Here is a 10,077-nt window from a genome sequence, read left to right on the forward strand (position 1 = left end):
GGAAATTAAAAAAAAAAATACCCAAAGGCAAATGAAAACACAATGATCCAAAATCTATGGGATGCAGCAAAAGCAGTTCTAAGAAGGAAGTTTATAGCAATACGAGCTTACCTCAGGAAACAAGAAAAATCTCAACCTAACCTTACACTTAAAGGAACTAGAAAAAGAATAACAAAAATCAAAATTAGTAGAAGGAAAGAAAGATCAGAGCAGAAATAAATGAAGTAGAGACTAAAAAAAAAAAAAAAATAGAAAAGATCAATGATACTAAGGTTGGTTCTTTGAAAAGATAACAAAACTGATAAACCTTTAGCCAGACTCATCAAGAAAAAAACATGGACTTCCCTGGTGGTGCAGTGGTTAAGAATCCGCCTGCCAATGCAGGGGACACGGCTTCGAGCCCTGGTCTGGGAAGATCCCACATGCCGCAGAGCAACTAAGCCACAACTACTGAGCCTGCGCTCTGGAGCCTGCGAGCCACAACTACTGAGCCCGCGTGCCACAACTACTGAAGCCCGCACACCTAGAGCCCGTGCTCTGCAACAAGAGAAGCCACTGCAATGAGAAGCCCATGCACCGCAACGAAGAGTAGCTCCCGCTCACCACAACTAGAGAGAGCCCATGTGCAGCAACGAAGACCCAATGCAGCCATAAATTGATTAATTAATTAATTAAAAATATAACAGTATACTAAGAGGATCAAACACCATGATGAAGTGGGATATATCTCAAGGATGCAAGGATTTTTCGGTATTTACAAATCAAAGCAAAAGCTTCATCTGCTGCTCCCCATCACCTGCATTACTGCCTGAACCATCCCCCCCACCCCCCATCCATGGAACAATTATCTTCCATGAAACCAGTCCCTGGTGCCAGAAAGGTTGGGGACCACTGCTGTACGCTGTTGGTAAGGACACAAATTGGTGCAGCCACTGTGGTAAACAGTATGGATCTTCCCCAAAAAACTAAAAATAGAGTTGCCGTATGATCCAGCAATCCCACTCCTGGGTATGTATCTGAAGAAGACAAGACACTAATTCGAAAAAATACATGCACCCCAATGTTCATAGCAGCATTATATACCATAGTCAAGATATGCACACAACCTAAGTGTCCACCAGCAGGTGAATGGATAAAGATGTGTGTACACACACACACACAGTCACATACCCACAATGGAATACTATTCAGCCATAAAAAAAGAATGAAATTTTGCCATTGGTAACAATATGGATGTACTTGGAGGGTATTATGCTAAATGAAATAAGTCAGAGAAAGACAAATACTCTGATATCACTTATATGTGGAATCTAAAAAATAAACTAGTGAATATAACAAAAAAGAAACAAACTCACAGATACAGAGAACTAGTGGTTACCAGTGGGGAGAGGGAAGGGGGTGGGGAGGGGCAAGACAGGGTTAGGGGATTTAGAGGTACAAACTGCTATGTATAAAATAATCTACAAGGATACATTGTACAGCACATGGAATATAGCCAATATTTTATAATAACTATACATGGAGTATAACCTTTAAAAATTGTGAATCACTATGTTGTACACCTGAACCTTATATAACATTTTACATCACCTACACCTCAATAAAAAATAATTTTTTTTTTTTTGTAACTGGGTCTAAATGCCCCCAGTTAGAAGGCAGAGATGGTTAGATTGGATAAAAATGCAAGATCCAACTACATGCTGCCTATCAGAAACTCACTTTGAAGATGACGACACAAGTGAATTAAAAATGAAAGGGTGGGAAAATATGTATATGCCTGTTGAACACCAATTGGAAGACATCTAGAGTGGCTATATTAATATTAGACAAAGGAGATTTCAGAGCAAAGAATATTCCTAGGGATAAAGTGGGTTGTTTCATAATGATAAAGGTGTCAATTCATTAAGAGGAAATAATCTCAAGCATTTATATACGTAATGACACAACTTCAAAATATCAATATACGTCATCAAACAAGTGGATGAAACAGGATATCGAAAACTTGAACAATACTATTAACCAACTTGACATAGAATACTCATTCTTTTCGAGTACACGTGAAATATTTACCAACAGAGATCATGTTCCAGGATATTAAAGAAATCTCAATAAATTTTTATACAAATTTATACAAATTCAACTCATGCAAATTATATGAGCAATCAATAACAACAGTAATAGAAATCAATAATAAAAAGATACCTGGGGGAATTCTCTGGTGGTCCAGTGGTTAGGACTCTGCGCTTTCACTGCTGAGGGCCTGGGTTCAATCCCTGGTTGGGGAACTAAGACTCCCGCAAGCCGCGCGGTGTAGCAATCAATCAATCAATAAAAAATACCTGGAAAATCTTCAAATATTTGAAAATCAACCAAGAACATACTTCCCAATACTCTATGGGTCAAAGAAGAAATCAAAAGGCTATTTTCAGCTGCCTGAAGATGAAAACACAACATATCAAAGACTGTAGGATGTAGCTAACTCAGTACTTGGAAACTTTATAAACTAAGCTGTTATTAGAAAAGAATAAACGTTTAAAATCAATGACAAGCTTCCACTTTAAAGTAGGAAAAGAAGAGCAAGTTAGAAGAACAAAGAAGCAGAGGAAATATTAAATATTAGGATGGAAATGAATGAAAGAGAAAATTAAAAATTAATGAAACCAAAAGCTGGATCAAGAATATTAATAAAACTGTTAAAACTCTAGTCAAAAAAAAAAAAAAAAATTACCAATATCAGTAGTGAGAGTGGCAACTTTACTAGAGATTCTGCAGATGTTAAAAAAGATAAGCAACAGGAACTCTCATTCATTGCTTGTGGGAACACAAAAGGGTGCAGCCACTTTGGAAGATAGTTTGGCAGTTTCTTGCAAAACTAAATATACTCTTATCATATGATCAAAAACCTGCACGCAAATGTCTACAGCAGCTTTATCTGTAATTGCCAACTTGGAAGCAACTCAGATGTCCTTCAGTAGGTGAACGGATAAATAAACTGTGGTACACCTAGACAATGGAATATTTAGTGCTGAAAAGAAATGAGCTATAAAGCCACAAAAAAACATGGACAAATCTTAAGTGTGTATTACTCAGAAAGAAGCTGCCTGAAAAATCTGTGTACTGTATTATTCCAACCCTGTGACATTCTGGAAAAAGGAAAACCATGGAGACAGTAAAATATCATTCGTTGCCAGTGGTAGGGTGGGGGGGAGAAAGATGAATAGGCAGAGCACAGAGGATTCTTCAGGCAGTGAATCTCCTGTATATGATACCGTAATGGTAGTTAAAACCCACAGAAGGCACCAAACCAAGAGTGAACTGTAATGTCAGCTATGGGCTTCGGGTGACAGTGATGTGTCAGGGCAGGTTCACGAGCTCTAACGAAGGCCCTGCTCTGGCGCAGGGGTGTTGGTGGGGAAGCTGTGTGCTCTACAGTTCCTGCTCGATTCTACCGTGAACCTAAAATTGCTGTAAAAAATAAACTGTATTTTATAAATGAGTAAGGGCTTATTAGGAACCACATTTCTGCCAATAAATCTGATATCTTAAATGAATTCCTTGAAAGAAACAAATTTCCCAATTTCTTTGAAGAAGAAATAGACACCCTGACTGTCTCTACACCTGTTAAATAAATTGAATTTGTAGTTTAAAAACCTTTCCACAAAGAAAGCTCCAGGCACAGATGGTTTCACTGATGAATTTTATCAAACAATGGAGGAAAAAACTGTTGTCAATAATACACAACCTTTTCTGGAAAACTTCTATGAAATTTTGACGTTATGAGCAAGCCTTAACTATTCATCTTAGAAGCAGTATACCAGGAAATCATAAGCCAATATCCTTCATGAATATAGAATTAAAATTCCCTTACAAAATATTGGCAAATCACATCCAGTATACGTAAGAAGGATGGTACATTATGAACAAGTGGGTTTTATCCCAGGAATGCAAAGCTGCTTTAACGTTAGAGAATCAGTGTTAATTATGATTTAATAATACAAGAGAAAAAGGCTTAGGATCTTGCAGGAAAATCAGAATTCAATACCCGTTAACGATAAAAACTCAGCAAACTAGGAATGGAAGGAAAATTCCTCAACCTGATAAAGGGCATCTATGGAGAACTATAGGTAGTATCATTAAAAAAAAAAAGACTGGTTTAGGAACAAGGTAAGGATGCCCGTACTTACCACTTACATTCAACATTTGTAGTGAAAGCCTTAGCCACTGCTATAGGCAAGAAAAAGCAATAAAGGGCATGTACATTGGAAAGGAAGAGGTAAAACTGTCGATCTGCAGACTATGACCAAGTGTGTAGAAAATCACAGGGGGTTTTCAAAAATACTACTAGATAGAGTAAAGAAGTTTATCAGGATCACGAGATAAAAGGTCAACATAAAAATGAATTGTGGGAATTCCCTGGCAGTCCAGTGGTTGGGACTCTCTCACTGCCAAGGGCCCGGGTTCAATTTCCTGATCGGGGAACTAAGTTTCTCACAAGCCGTGCGGCCAAAAAAATAAAAATATCCCACCAACTTATTAAAAAAAAATAATAAAAATGAACTGTACCTCTATATGGTAGCAACAAACAGTTCAAAATAAAAAATAATGGGATTGTAATTGCAATTTACAATAGCATCAAAAATGTGAAAACTTAAAGATTTGTACAATGAGAAATACAAAACATTGCTGAGAGAAATTAAAGAAAACCTAAATAGATGGAGAACTACGCTATATTCATTAATTAGAAAAATCAATATTGTTAGGATGTTAATTCTCTACAATTTGATCTACAGATTTAATACTATACTCCATCAAAATCCCAGTAGACTTTCTGTAGAAGGTGACAATCTAATTTTCAAATTCAGATTTACATGGAAACGCATAGGACTAAGAGTGGCCAAAGTAATTTTGTAAAGAATAAAGTTGGAGCACATGTACCAGTTCAAGACAGACTGTAATAATGACTTACAGATAAAGAATTGATTGGTGGAACAAAAATAGACCCACACATATATGGGCAATTGATTTTCAGCAAAGGAACCAAAACCCACTAGGCAAAAATAATCTTTATAACAAATGGTGCTGGAAGAATTTTATATCCCTACGGACAGAAATGAAACTTGACCCCTACCTTATACCATACACAAAAATTACTTCAAGATGGTCATAGATCTAAATAGAAAAAAGAAAACTATACAGCTTTTAGAGGAAAATGAAGAATACCTTCATAATTTTAGGGGAGGCAAAGATTACTCATTGGAAGAAGTAGTCGTCAAAGATGAATGAATTGGAGTTCATCAAAATTAAAAGCTTCTGCTCAAGACACCGTTGAGAAAACAAAAAGCTAAACCACAGACTAGTACCCAGAGTGTATAAAGTGCTTAAAATTTAATTAATTTAAACCAATTTTCAAAATGGACAAAATACTTGAACAGACCCTTCACCAAAGATGTAGAAAACGGCTCAGCCTGTGAAAAGGTGTTAATGTCACAGTTATCAGGGAAATGCAAAGTGAAGCCACAATCAGATACCACTTCACACCCATTAAAATGGCTAAAAGATTGATGTGGGTTCTGAGGAGATGGCAGAGAAGCTGTTGCAGCACAGCTTTCGCATCTTCCCCCAGTCGATACCCACGTACAGTGAGAGCAGCTACACGGCCGAACCGAAGACCCGAGGATAACGTTTTCAAACTAACGAGGTGACAAGGTAGCCTCACAGTCTCTAAAATAAAGTGGGTAGGGAAACTAACTAACAGCTGTAAGCCCTGTGTGTTATTGCCACGCCCATGACAGAAAGCAAAAGGAAGCAGCAACAGAGCCCCTGGTGGGCCCGAGCATGAAAGAGCCCGAAATCGGGAACAGGTATCAGCTGGAGACACGGTGGTGAGTCTGAGAGCAGCAGCTAAGCCGGGAGCAGTGCAGGGGGCCCACGCGCCCCAGTGCCTCTGAACTCTGGAAACTTCCCGCCAGGGCTTCTTTCCAGGTCAGGGCCCCAGACTGGGGAGAAACTGCTGGGAGCAGAGTAAAACGTGTGCGGGAGAGGTCCAACGGAGAAGAAGGGAAGCTCTAGCTTGGCTGCGGAGGAGGGGGCCAGGCGCTCCCGGCAGCCGCTGCCACGCCGTTCACGCACGCGACAGAAGACACCTGTGTCGTCCTCATCGTCCACGTTAGTCCACGGGTTTTAGGAGATGTCTGCCGGAAATGGGGACAGAGACCAACAACGCCTCGATTATAAATCACAGTAGCGCAGTTTACCCCCCGGTCTTCGAACGTGGATCCCCAGTAGCAAAACCACCATAGGAGCCAAAAGGCACTGGCACGTTACTGGACCATTCAGTCCTTAGGAACCATCCAGTCTGTCGTCGTATCGTATGAGAATCTCCCAGGGTGAGGCGACTTGGGCTTGCAGGCTTCTGTTCGGTCCAGTCAGGTTCCAAAATCAGGCGTGGTCCCAGCCTTATATGGCTTCCCCCTTTGCAGCATCTGGTACAATCTCTCAAGGTGCTAACGAAATATTAGGTTCCCATCACAGAACCCTTTATTCATTCCTTTACCCTCGGCTACAGTTTTTCCTTGTTTTCATTTATACCCAAACTTTTCCCACCTTTAGAAGGGACGGACATTTGGTTCGGTCACTGTGCTGGTCTACACTGCAGGGAGCAGTACTAGTCTGGGAAGTCCTTGCCCCTCAGTCCACTCCCATTCAGAGAGGGTACGGTTACCCAGGTGCAGAACGAGTGGGCTGCCTTCAGCACCAGGCAAGGAAGCCGCGTTCACTGGTAGCCCCAGTTTTGCCGGATGGGGTGAAGGCACAGCCTGTCCCTTCAGGCCCTTAGGAATTCTGACATAAAGGATAAAACAAAAACAAAAACAAACAGCATAGTTAGAAAACATCCCTGTTGACAGTCTTTGTACTTGCAGCCCCAGTCCTATGACCCACTGCATCAAGTAGGGGAAAAAGCTGAGGTGACGTGGGGAAGAAAGAACGAAAGCACACCAGGAAGACAGGCTCCCAGAACCAATCAAAACTGTAACACTTGTTCAAAACAAACTAGAAGACATAAGTCGTGTGAAATGACAACATAAAGCAAAATTTGAAAACTCACAAATGACAGAACTCGAGCAAAAATTTGAAATTAAAAAATAATTTCAGAAATGAAGAATAAAAGGAACACAGCAGGGGTGAAGAAATATGGTAAATAATGCCTTTAAAGAAAATAGAATTTGATGAGAAGGAAAAAATTTGATCAAAAAGAAATGAGAAAATTACTACATCTGTGGGGTCTGGGCTCGTCCTCCTGGGGTAAACAACTAGAAAAGTAGGAAAAAATACAGAATACAACTCTTTTCAAACATGGGATCACAGGACTGCAGGACAGTATCCAGAGAACAAGGGGAGCCTCGCCTCACCCCAGCTTTCCGCCCAGAGACAATTTCCAGCCTGCTGTGCAGAGAGGGGAGCCCCAGAGAGGGTGCTGGTCTTGCTGAACTGAGACGGAGAACAGCTCAGGGAGGCCAACGCGGCCAGAATTTGCAGCACAGAATGTAGGGCCGGAGGGAGCACGCGAAGAAAGGGTCTCTGTTTTGAGTCTGGCCACGTCACTGTCCACAGGTCATCGTGACCCCAAGAGACTGAGCCGAGAACACGTTCCGAGGAGAGAACGAGTCCTGGGAAGCTATGAACCGAACCACTTCCAGAGATCACAGCAGCCAAGACACGGCGCTGAGTAACCAGGGCACCGTACGTTCCCCCGAAGGACCAGACCTCAGCAGTGAGGCCTAGTTAGACTCATCCTGAGAACGCTTGCAGAGCAGCTTCAAAAGGGGGACCCAACGCTCAAGCAGCTCAGCTGCCGCCAGAATGAGAACACACCACCATCCAGCCTTCACCGTGAAAGCGCAGACTCTGGAATCCAGTAAAACTTACTAGATGTGGAAAAGGCAAGAAAATGCGACCTGTGTCAGCAGGAGAAAAAAGAACAATCAGTTAACTAAAGAGACCCAGAAATGAAAGAATTAGCAGACAATGGTTATTAAAAATAGCTCTTATAAAAATGTGCTAAAAGTTTTAAAGGAAAGCTTGAACATAATGAGGAATGAAACAGTCAAATCAGAACTGTCAAGGTCATGAAAAGCAAGGCCAACCTGAGACACTGTCACCAGAGGGGACCAAAGAGACACGGTGACCGAATGCAGTGTGGTGGCCTGGATGGGGTCCTGGAACAGAAAAAGGACGTGACTGAAAACACTGGTGAAATCTGAACAATGTATGTAGTTTACTTAATAGGAATGCACCAAGGTTAATCTCTTCGTTTCGACAAGAAGAATGTTCTATAAAATATTAACATTAGGGGAGACGGGACAAGGGGTATTTGGGAACTCTCCGTATTATCTTTGCAACTTTTCTGTAAATCTAAAATTATCCCCAAACAAAACATTTATTTAAAAGTCCAGTAAATTGCTATAATGCAGTTTACTTGAGGTACATACCTGTAGACGTCCACCACAGCATTATTCATGAGGAAAAATCGTAAACTACCTAAACATCTTCTAGTTTTGTTTTTTTTGGTGGTTGTTCCCCCTCCCTCCTTTTGTTTTTAAGGATAAACATGGACATTTTATACATGTGTGTGTGTGTCTGTGGGTGAATGTGCTTGAATACGCATGAAATATTTCTGGATGGATCTGCAGGAAAACAATAGCAGTGGTTTCCAGTGGGTGGGGAAATTGGCTGAGAGACACGGCATAGAGGAGACCTAGCTTTTACTGTGTGCTTTCTGGTACATTTTGAATTTTCACCACGTGCAAATACTTAGAGTAAAGGTCTAAATAATTTTGTAAACCTTCTGTTGCTTAAAAATATTGAAAACCACTGAGCTACACGATCTCTAGGTCTGACCTTTAGTGATTCCGTTATTCCAATACATTTTTTATTAAATAAAAATAAGGGTATTTTAATTACAAAACGTCAAATATTTTTACACAGGTATTAATCTACACCGTCAAGAGTAATGTATCCCTTTGTTTCAGAAATCGACCGTCTCTGTTCCTCTGTCAGCTGGGCTCCAGGAGCCGGAAGCCCCTCTCTGGGATGGAGGGGCTGCTGGGGGCCGGGGGGGCAGCGAGCATGCTGCGCCTGTGCGGGGTGGGGGGGGGGGGGTCAGCTGAGCCCCAGTGGAAGCCGGGAGCCGGGGGTGGGGGGGGTGGGGAGGGAGAGGTGAGGAACCCACACGCCTGCTCCTCTTTCTTCTCCTTTGGGCTGAAAGTGCCAGTCCCTGCCCTCAAAGACTTTTATCAGCTGTTGAGACTGTCAAGTAAAACTAAAGCTCTACGTGTACGCGGCACTCACGGGGTGGGGCACGAGGGCGGGGAGGGCCTCCTGGGGGAGCAGTCTAGGCGGACGCACAGAGGCCTGAACACCTGTGTCCGGGGCAGGGGATGGCAGGTCGCTTTGTCCTGAAGGTGACGGGGCCTCGGGCCAGGCTGCGGGGTGAGGCCCCAGAGGACAGCTAGATGGTGCCTGTCGGCGCCCCTGGGGGCGGGGAGAACTGCCACCTCCAGGGTTAGGACATCTTGGCGGAGCAGCTCTGGGGAAGAAGCTAAGCACCGAGTCTCGGAAGTGTAGCTTTTCTGGTCACAGCAGAAGCTGCTGTAATAGCGATAGGGCTGCCGACCGTCCCCGGGTTTGGAGCGAAGGAGGCAGATGCTTGGGAAGTCGTCACCGCGTGGAGGAGGGAGAGGTTTGGATGGGGCTGCAGAGGGCAAGCCAGCTGAGGACAGAGGCCTGGGAGCGCCGCGCGGCCAGCGGCGGTGGGATGGGGTTGGGGGAGCAGAGGGCCAGCGGGGGCCGCGCCTGCTGGGACTTTCACGGAGCAAAGCAGGTGACGGTCGTAGCCAAAGAAACACAGGGGAGACACTCTTCCCACCTCAGTGGCTGGGATAAGAACCGGGTTAAAAGACCTTCTGGGGCCAGAAGGAAATCTTCAAATATGCAAACCCTGACCTGCAGGGAGAGAACGTCAGAAGCCCAATCGGGAGCCTACCCCGGGGGGTCTGGGCCGCAGCGAAGAGCCATGAA

The 10,077-nt window shown here is 43.0% G+C and overlaps 1 long non-coding RNA gene across 1 annotated transcript; it reads right to left on the reverse strand.

The window, feature by feature from the left end:
- Window positions 1-1,902: 1,902 nt before the first annotated feature.
- On the reverse strand, window positions 1,903-10,077 carry LOC309632006. Its single transcript, XR_014246695.1, has 2 exons — window positions 6,604-10,077; window positions 1,903-6,191 (listed from the first exon to the last, which is right to left on the reverse strand). It is a non-coding gene; the product is annotated as an uncharacterized lncRNA (long non-coding RNA).

Source organism: Balaenoptera borealis (assembly GCF_965194805.1).
Source record: "Balaenoptera borealis genome assembly, chromosome: 7".
Classification (NCBI taxonomy): Eukaryota; Metazoa; Chordata; class Mammalia; order Artiodactyla; family Balaenopteridae; genus Balaenoptera; species Balaenoptera borealis.